Genomic DNA, 10,093 nt, shown 5'->3' on the forward strand with positions numbered 1-10,093 from the left:
ACTGTGGCTTTAGGCTAAACTCAACTTAATTGTGTCCATCACGTGAAAACCAGTGTGAGTTGCTTTATTAAAAAAAATGAATTTCGTGTTTTCAATTTATAGGAAGCAGTTCGCCGCCTGCATAACTCACCGTGGCATTATACTCCAGGTCAAGGGTAAGAATAAGTGAATGTTCTCCCAATATCTAGTTGAGTTGGACCCGATGTTACGTTACGTCAATGCAGTTTTTTTTTATTAACCATAGGCCTATTGTTTTTACAGGCTACTGTCACCTCACAATATGGATGTAATGAGTCGCTTGAAGGAGGCGGTGTCAAACAGTCCGAACTTCAGAGAGGTAGACGGAGACGCTATCGAGGGTGAGCGGCGCTGACTTTTACCACGGCTCTGGCACTGATACTTTTAAGCACTGGTCATTTTATTCATTCCTCTTGTTTTTTTTTTTTTAGCTGCGTGACGGACCTGTGTGCTGTGCTACAGGCGCGTCTTGAAGCCAACCCGAAATACTCACAGTCTCACCACAGAAGAGTGAAAGAGAGTAAGAACATATACGCTGTCAATATGACTTACTTTATAAGTTGTCAATATGCTGTGCATGGATAGACTATGTTTTGATTATTTATTGGTTATTCCAACAGCTCCCAGAAGCCAGCTTCTGATCCAGGATGAGGACGTCTGACAACTCCGCAGACCCTGCAGGGACCGGAGTAATGCGAAGAATGCGGATTCCAAACGGCGGCGTTTAGGCTTATTGTGTATATTGTAGGCTACAGCAGTGTGTGTATATAGTTTTCAATTCTTTATTATCAATATGGTTCTTATTACAATGTAAGCTATGTACATTGTGTGGTGTGGCAATAAAAGCGCTTTAAAAAAAAAAAGTTTCCTTTTTCATTTCCTCAATAGATTCACGTCATTCATGCCTGCATTAGCCTAGTCATAGTGCAGCTTATAAGAATGACGTGAATATATGAAGTACACACACATCCCAGGAATATTAGTAATCATAATCACAATTATTAATCATAATTGCTGAGTGATATGCCCATATAAAGTATGCATATATTAAAGGGATAGTTCGGGATATTTGACATGAGTCTGTATGGCATCACCATAACCAGTGTCGTGCATTCAAACTGACTTACCCCCGACAGTGTCCTGTGAGCCGAGTTCTTGTCCAGTGTTGGTCAAGGCGAAAGTAGTCCGGCTTGTTTGCTGGGGTCAAGAAATTAGCGCGTTTTTCTTCCCAAAACAGTACGTGTGCTAAAGAGTGATTTATTTCATCACAAAAACCGAAGCTGGCAAAAGTCACTCCTCGTTATCACTTGGGCCCTATACTGTCTCTCATTGTGTATCACTGCGCACGTCATTCTGACCGCGAGCTGTGCGCACGAGTTCACTTTGTTTACTGCTCGGGAAGATGTCTGACAACGAGAGCGACGAGGAACATATTGACTTCCGTTCAGAGCCAAGGGGGTATCTTTATGAACCCGTTTATACTGAGGAGGAAGTTCGCCAAATGGACTTAGATCGGGCAGAAAGAGAGAGGGTGGACAGAGAAGTGATGGAAACAGAAGCTGGAGCCAGTGCTGGAGCTGCGATACCCAGGGTGGCCGACAAATCCTGGTGCACTTGTTTGAAGTGCGAAGTAATGCAGACAGAGGTGGAATGTTACTGCTGCCACGAGTGGGATTTAGTTATGCCCCAGATACAAAACCTTTCCATAGATGAGGATGTCAGCGGCCGCGGGACAGCTGCTGCCTGCATCACAAATAACGGTGACTTCCCTGCACTCCTGAATGCAGGCGTCTGAGAACTTTTTTCCATGTTCCCAAGATCAACTGGAAGAGGCGTCCCAGACCAGCTGGACCCGATGGCCAGTTGTCTGCAGAGTAAGTGTTGAGCACTGCCAAAGAACAGAAAGACTCGTGCGCACAGCTTGCGGTCAGAATGACGTGCGCACTGATACACAATGAGAGACAGTATAGGGCCCAAGTGATAACGAGGAGTGACTTTTGCCGGCTTCGGTTTTTGTGATGAAATAAATCACTCTTTAGCACACGTACTGTTTTGGGAAGAAAAACGCGCTAATTTCTTGACCCCAGCAAACAAGCCGGACTACTTTCGCCTTGACCAACACTGGACAAAAACTCGGCTCACAGGACACTGTCGGGGGTAAGTCAGTTTGAATGCAAGACACTGGTTATGGTGATGCCATACAGATTCATGTCAAATATCCCGAACTATCCCTTTAACCTTATTGGCCAATGGGCGGACAGCTTTACAGGAGCTTTTTTATGTAATCACGTGCCTTTTTCGTCCAATACCAGCGAGGCCAGTGAGAGGTCCAGGCACTCTCACAGTGGGGTGCTAATCGCTGGGCCATTAGCACCCCGCGGTGAGAGCCCGCCGCGAGTTGGGTTCGTTTCCGACGATTTTCTCGCTCAAACTTAAAGTTTGTCTGCCTGCTAGCGCCCAGGTGCGTCCGAAAATTAGGCAAATTCGCGGATGTTCACTGCCGTCCACAGTGACACAAATCCCTCTTTTCGTGCAGTGCATGTCTTAATGCCTTCACAAAGAAACTCAACCATGATGTGGAAAAACTGTTTATGTCCAGTAGGGGGAGCCCCCAGTCTAATCTAACATTTGCCGAGAGGCAAGCTATGGACTGGCTTAAGAACAATGATGAAATTGTGTTGCGTGGAGCAGACAAAGGGGGAGCTACAGTTGTTTGGGGAAAGACACAGTACAAAGAAGAAGCCCTCAGACAGCTGAATGATACTCAATACTATGTACCCCTATCCTCCAATCCCATCGACCTAATTAAACGGGAATTGGACAATTTAGTTGTCAATGCTCTAGAGAACATGTGGATTACAAGCAAAGAACGGGACTTTCTTGTCCCTCAAAATCCCAGACTTGCTACTTTTTAGCTGCTCCCCAAAATTCACAAAAGCCTCACCTCACCCCCTGGAAGACCCATAATCAGCAGCATTGAAACCATCAAAGAGCCTTCGTCTAAATTCATTGATTTTTTTTAATTAAGCCACTCACTAGTGCATTGCCTGCTTACCTCCAGGACACCACTCATGTGCTTAAAAAACTGAAAGAAATGCCACCTCTTGATGATGTATTCCTAGTCACTATGGACATTACTGCACTTTACACAAACATTGACCATGTTGATAGCTTACAAGCCCTAAACCACTACCTGCAACAAAGGCCCAACCCCTCTCCACCCACTCACTTTATTGTAGAGCTGACTAACTGGACACTCAAAAACAACGTCTTTCTATTCCAGGACCAACTCTACAGACAAGTAAAGGGAACAGCCATGGGAGCAGCCTACGCCCCCAACTATGCAGGGCTCTACTTAGGCCTCTGGGAAGAAAGGTATGTACAGAGTGAAACCAATCCATTTAAAGAGCACCTCATATGGTATGGAAGGTACATTGATGATCTAATATTCTTATTCTCTGGATCTGAACAACAACTTAAGGACTTCCATCACTACCTTAATTCCACCCACTCCAATATTGAACTCAGCCTGGAATACAGCAGGACCGAAATTAACTTTCTGGACCTTAAAATCACAGTTGATTCTCTGGGGCTTATTCATGCATCTATCTACAGAAAATCCAGTGATCGAAATACAATTCTAAGGGCAGACAGCTATCACCCCAGAAGTCTCATATCCAACATTCCATATGGACAGTTCCAGAGGCTTAGAAGGATTTGTGACACTGATGAGGAATTTAACTATCAAGCTGGTGACATGGTCAACAGATTTGTCCAGAGAGGCTATGAAAAAAGTTTATTTAATCAGGCACAGTCAAGAGCCAGATCCTCTGACAGACAACTTTTACTCAACAAAACACCTTGTGAACAGCAATCTCCTAAAATATTCTTCTCTTCTCAGTATGGCCACTTGGGTTACTCCATCAGACGGATCATCAACAGGAACTGGGGCATCCTATAGAGCGACCCGTCACTTGCCACCACATTTGCAGAACACCCTGGTTTCGCCTTCAGAAGGGCGCCCACCCTCCGTGACATCCTGGTGAGGAGCCACTTACCTCCGCCCCCGAAACCCACAACGTGGCTACCCAGGCCAACAGGAACTTTCTGCTGTGGTTCCTGCAGACTCTGTGATCACGTTGACAGGAGTAACTCATTCCCAGATGTAACAGGAACCAAGACCTTACACTGTTTGAGTTATGCCAACTGCAATACTACATATGTTGTTTACAGACTGGAATGTAGGGAATGTGATCAAGGTTGTTTCTATATTGGCCGCACTAAAGGCCCTGTCACACTGTTGCGTATGAGAGAAGCATATGAGTTGCGTATGAAAATTATCACTCATACGCTGGTATACGCTGACATACGCCAGGGGAACGTTAGGCATAGGTTGTATACGTTTCAAGCACGCTGGCATACGTTGGCATACGCTGAGGCAGAAATAAATTTTTGAACATGCTTAAAACTTTTGTGCGTATGGTTAATACGCTAAGCATACGCTAGGCATACGCTGAATACGCTAGAGGTACGATATAGGTACGTTACTGATAGGTCGAGAACGCTGGACATAAATTGCCATATGTTGGCATGAAGGTGTACCGTACAGCTAGCGTATTTATAGCCTCCGCCCGTCTGCCGCCTCCATCTCCGCCTGTCTGGCGGAGATGGAGGCGGCAGGCAACCGACGATTCACGGGAGCGGTCAGGAGGAGGAGTTGGGGATCTTGATCGCTCAGAAGCATGTAACTCATCAGCCGCAGGTGCATCAGGCATTTCAGCAGGTTTGGGTGAGAATGATTCTTGTGTTTTTTTGCCTTTTCCTCGGCCCAGGGCCCGGGCAATCGACGATTGCTTCTTGGGAGGCATGATCGAGATGAATGTCTCGAGAGATGTTGATAGCGCGTCGTCTACTGCAATAATGGAGCAATGTGGAAAGGCTGCTGATATAGGCGCGTTGAAACGTACGCTGGGCATGCACAGTTCATATGCTACTCATACGCTAGTCATTCTTTATTTTCAAGGACTTTTCGTGCGTATGAAAATTATATTATTAATTTTCATACGCTTCTCTCATACGCAACAGTGTGACAGGGCCTTAAGCGAAGACTCAGGGACAGATTGGCAGAACATGTTTATGCCATTAAGACACACAACCCCAACTATCCCATGGCCTCCCATTACAAAAATGCTGGACACCGGAATCCCACTTCTCTCAAGGCCTTGGTTGTTGAGGTGGTGCACAACTCCGCAAGGGGAGGTGACCAACTCAAACGCCTCCTCCAGCGCGAGACGTTTTGGATAGCTAAACTAAATGCCACCACGTTCCCTGGACTTAATGATGAGACTGACTTCTCCCCATTCCTGTAGCCCATTTTTAATACTGTCTTTGGTCCTACATAGGGGTGTTTCATACTGATGTGTTGTATTTTTCATTTGACCAGCCTTGAACCTGTGCCGCCTTCACTTGTTGATAACAGCTCTGTATTGTTTTAATGCTGGTCTATGCTCTGATAGATGTTTCTTGCTTAGATAGTCCACCAGTGAGCTAATCCCATTGGAAAACATTCTTGGTGTGTCCATTTGCAAGACCATTTAGCAATGTTTATTTTATGTTTTATTTTTATTTATATATTTTTTTTGCTCGCTTTATGGTCTTTACAATATTGTTTTGTTTGTGTGTCACTTGGTTGGGTGTTTGCAAAACAAAAGGCTGTTTGGTATTCCCTCATCACTCTCCCCTTCCCTATTGGTCAGCCAATCTATGTCCTGGTCAAATGACCTTATTTGATTTCCTTTTAAAACACACCTGTGATGTTTTTCACCTTTACACCTTGAAAAAGACTCCTGTGAGTCGAAACGCGTCGGTGCATGTGAAAAAATAAAACAAAGGACTTAACAGCAGAGTTGCCTCGGGACCTTCCTTCTTTTTTATCTGATTATGTTTTGACAATGGCAGTTATGCTGGAAAACGGTTCTAAAAAAAGACAGTTGACCCAACAAAACCTTATTTATAAATTTATATAAAATCATTCCTTGTTTGTTTTCATCTGTCATTTCCCAGGATTCCCTGGAAGAAGAGATTCTGTATCTGTAAAACTCTTCTCATCTGTATCTGGACAACTTATGGATACAATAAAGGATAAAGACTTTTTACAATTGACAATTAATTCATATCTATTCATTTATATATCCATCCATCCATCATCTTCCTCTTCTCCGGGGATCGGGTCGCGGGGGCAGCAGCTTGAGCAGAGAAACCCAGATGTTCCTGTCCCCGGCCACTTCCTCCAGCTCTTCAGGGGGGACCCCGAGGCGTTCCCAGGCCAGCTGAGAAACATAGTCTCTCCAACGTGTCCTGGGTCTTCCCCGGGGCCTCCTCCCAGTGGGACGGGCCCGGAACACCTCACCAGGGAGGCGTCCAAGAGGCATCCTAACCAGATGCCTGAGCCATCTCATCTGACCTCATCATTTAGATAGTCATGTTTTATAGTAAAAATTGTCCTTATAACAAAATGTAACTATCTTGTTTTTTTAATCATATTTCTGACCAGTAGACTCAACAACATGAAAATCATCAACAAAATGTAACTCTGTTGCCTTTTTTTGTAATCATCAATCTGATCAGTAGACTCAACAACATCATGAAGTTCATGAAGTTAAATTTTCATAATGAGCGCCCTGTTATTCATTTTCCATTGGCATTTTACTGACTATTTTCTGACTCTCAGTAATACGGGACAAAGTGCATCCCTTTTCAGCTCAATATGGGACGGGTGCTTTTGCTTCTAAATACAGGACGATTCCATTTTGGGATGGTTGGCAACCCCCAGCCCCCACCCCCACTTTCCAGAGCTGAGAGAAAGATTGATGGGGGGTTGATTTTTTTTTTTTTTTAAAGCCTGTTGATGTCATCAGCGTCTGTGTAAGAAACTACCCATTCATTTACACTGAAGTGGAGGAGACCAGAGATGAAATGTGGAGTCAGAAATATATTTGTTCCACCATTTCAATCATTTCTTCTTAGATGTGAATCTAAAATGTGAAGTCTGAAAATACAGTTGTTCAATTTTGAATAGTTTAGGGTATTTTTTATTGGGGGGACAATTCATGTTTTTCAGAAATAGGGGGGGGGGGGGCATGTCCTTGAGTAATGCTGAGCAATGTTACATTTATGCCCTGTGAAACCAAGTACCTCATCATTGACTCCTTTCCTCCGAGCATACAGATGATCTGTGATGGAGGTCATTTCATTTCCAACATTGAGGCTAAATGGCCAGGATCAGTTCATGATTCTAGGATCTTCAGAGCATCCTCACTGGCACAGAGGTTTGCACAAGGCGCAAGAATTTTACTGACCCGAAGGAGTGTACTTTTGAAGTAAGGTGTATACAGCATAGTCATAATTTTGGTAATCTAATGAGAGGTCAGGTGTAGAGGTCATCTTAAGGAATTTAAAGTGCTCATCATACTTTGTTATAGATAGCCATATAAGGCACATATTGCATCAAATTGCCAAGTCTTAACACATGTATATCCATCCAACATTTCTCTTATTCTGCAGGAGAGTTCAATGGTGTCCTGCTTGGGGACAGAGGCTATGCATGCTGGCCGTACCTCCTCACGCCATATCCTGAGATAGATATGACCTTTAGCGAAGTTAAATTCAGGTTCATTACTTAAAGTTCTCAGGCACCATGGCTGACTTCTGGCAGAGCTATCTTAAATTTATAGTATACTTCATATTTTTTACATTTTGTCTTGTGGACAACTTTTCAGGCTGAAGTCTTTTCTTGCTTGAGTCCCTGCAGGTTCCAGTGCCTGAAAGGACTCAGTTTCTCCTGACACAGTGAGGGACCTATACAGCAGTGGCGGCTGGCAGTCTGTCAAACAGGGGAGGCTGGTAAATTACAATATGTCCAGATTACAAAGAAAAAGCGAGAAAATAATTCAATTTTGACACACACCCTACATTGGCCCTGAGCAACAAATGGCCCCACACACGAAACGAGGGGAATACAAAAAGGTAACGCACGTGACAACACTATTAACACGAAAGATAATATTAATAATATTTACACAAAACTGGGATATACCGCAATGAATAGCTTCTACTTGCTCACAGGACTAGATGTCTCAGCTCGCATTATCCGCATGGGACTGACACGAGAGTCTCGCTGCCTGTCTATATTTTTGCGAAGAAAAAAAAACGACTGACACGACAGTCACCCAATAACAAGTCGGAGCCTCAGTCTCCTCTCCCCGCCCTTCGCGCAATTTCTCCATTCACTCCCAGTGAGGCTGAGTCTCCGGAAGCAGAAAATATTCTCGGCAATAACCAATCATCGTTTAGCATTCTGCCATTGAGTAAGCGCATATTCACACATGCCATTGAAGTCCAGTGAGACTCGACTCGCTGGCGTTGTCATGAGGGGGAAAAAAAAACGCAAGCACAGATTAGGCGAACCGCGGATCCTTATTACTGACTTGATTTCATCTCTAGGTTGAGCACATGCATTTCTATGGAGCTGGATCTGAAATAGCAATGTTATAAAGTCGGCTAAAGCATTACATAATACACATTGGTAAACCATGTTCTCGTGATTTCGCACAGGAGGCTGAGCCTCCGTTGTACTCATGAAGGAATCGCGGCTGCTATACAGGGACACAAAAATTCCGTTTAATCCTTATTGTTGTGACCTTTGAGTTAGAACTTCTTTTCATAATCATAATCTAGCATTGACACAGTAGCAGTTTAAGTCAGAACAAGTGTAAGAAGGCTAAATGGACAGAGATGATTTATAACTTTCAACACGTTTAGGTCATGGCACCCCAGTGTGAATATAAATGTTTAAACAAATTTCTAAAACTTTGCATGAACCGTACAATGAGTCTGGTTCTGCCAGAGGTTTCTTCCTGTTAAAAGGGAGTCGTTTCTCTCCACAGTCGCCTCAGGCACGCTCAGGACGGGAGATTGGACCGAAAACAAAGTTTCAGTGCAATCTGTTGGTTTCCTTAGCTAGGAAATTGTTTTTGAATTGGCTCTATATGAACGAATTGGATTATTTTATGAATAATTATGATTACAATTAATTTAATTCCAATTGGCTTGAATTGGACTTTATTATCTAAGTGCCTTGAGATGACATTTGTTCTATTTGGCGCTATATAAATAAAAATTAATTGAATTGAAGTTTGAGTTCAAGTTGTGTTGAATTGTTTAATTATTAGATGTTTCTCAAGCTGTGGAGAGAAAACAGAATTAAATACAGTTCGCACCACGACCTTCTCCTTTATCTGAATTTATACTAACATCCCTCTCCAGTTTTATCATCTCTAGCGTGATCTTTTTTATTTTCAGTTTTTTGTATTCCATATCTAGTTTGGTGCTCTCTTTATTGGACAAACACATTTCTTCAAAGGCTACTTACCACTCTGAAATATGTTCCTGTACTTTACTTTCACTTGCTGCCAGGTACGCTTTTGGCTGTTAAGATTGCTCCTGTTGAGATGTAACAGTGAAAAATGAATATGTGGGTCACACACTCACGATAATATGGTCACAAAGTGTGATGATGCGTGTCGATTATTGGGTTATTAATAAACTGAGCAGGGCCAGTATATTTGTGCTGTACATCTCATACAGAGACAATTCAGTATGCTTTATGTAAACAAATGATAACACAAAGAGGAGAGCATAAATACATGAGGACGGTGAAATAAATGTGTAACAATTGACAATGGTATGAAACTTTCATAACTTATGCATTTAGTCTGTCGGCAGTTGTTAGCCATGCCGTTTCTTCGCTTTATTGATCGCAGCTGTATTACCATTTCTGGTGATGACACTTTTAAAATCCTCATACAGCTCCATAAGCATTATTTGTTCAGCTGCTGGAAAAAAAACAACAGCTCTTGTCTTGCTCTCCTTTTCTGCCATCTCCGTTTTCCACCATCCACTTGTGTATGGAGTGGATGGTCCGCTTACACAGTCCACTATGTAAGCCTTGATTGAATTAGCCTCGCTAAGATACAGCTAAAATGTCTTCGTGGAATGACTTAATTGGGAGATGGCG

The 10,093-nt window shown here is 43.2% G+C and overlaps 1 long non-coding RNA gene across 1 annotated transcript; it reads left to right on the forward strand.

Annotated features, from left to right (window-relative positions):
* The first annotated feature begins 323 nt into the window (after positions 1-323).
* Positions 324-840, forward strand: LOC142390402 (uncharacterized). Its single transcript, XR_012770461.1, has 3 exons — positions 324-359; positions 450-538; positions 646-840. It is a non-coding gene; the product is annotated as an uncharacterized LOC142390402 (long non-coding RNA).
* The last annotated feature ends 9,253 nt before the right edge of the window (positions 841-10,093 follow it).

This window comes from Odontesthes bonariensis, chromosome 10 (assembly GCF_027942865.1).
Source record: "Odontesthes bonariensis isolate fOdoBon6 chromosome 10, fOdoBon6.hap1, whole genome shotgun sequence".
Taxonomy (NCBI): Eukaryota; Metazoa; Chordata; class Actinopteri; order Atheriniformes; family Atherinopsidae; genus Odontesthes; species Odontesthes bonariensis.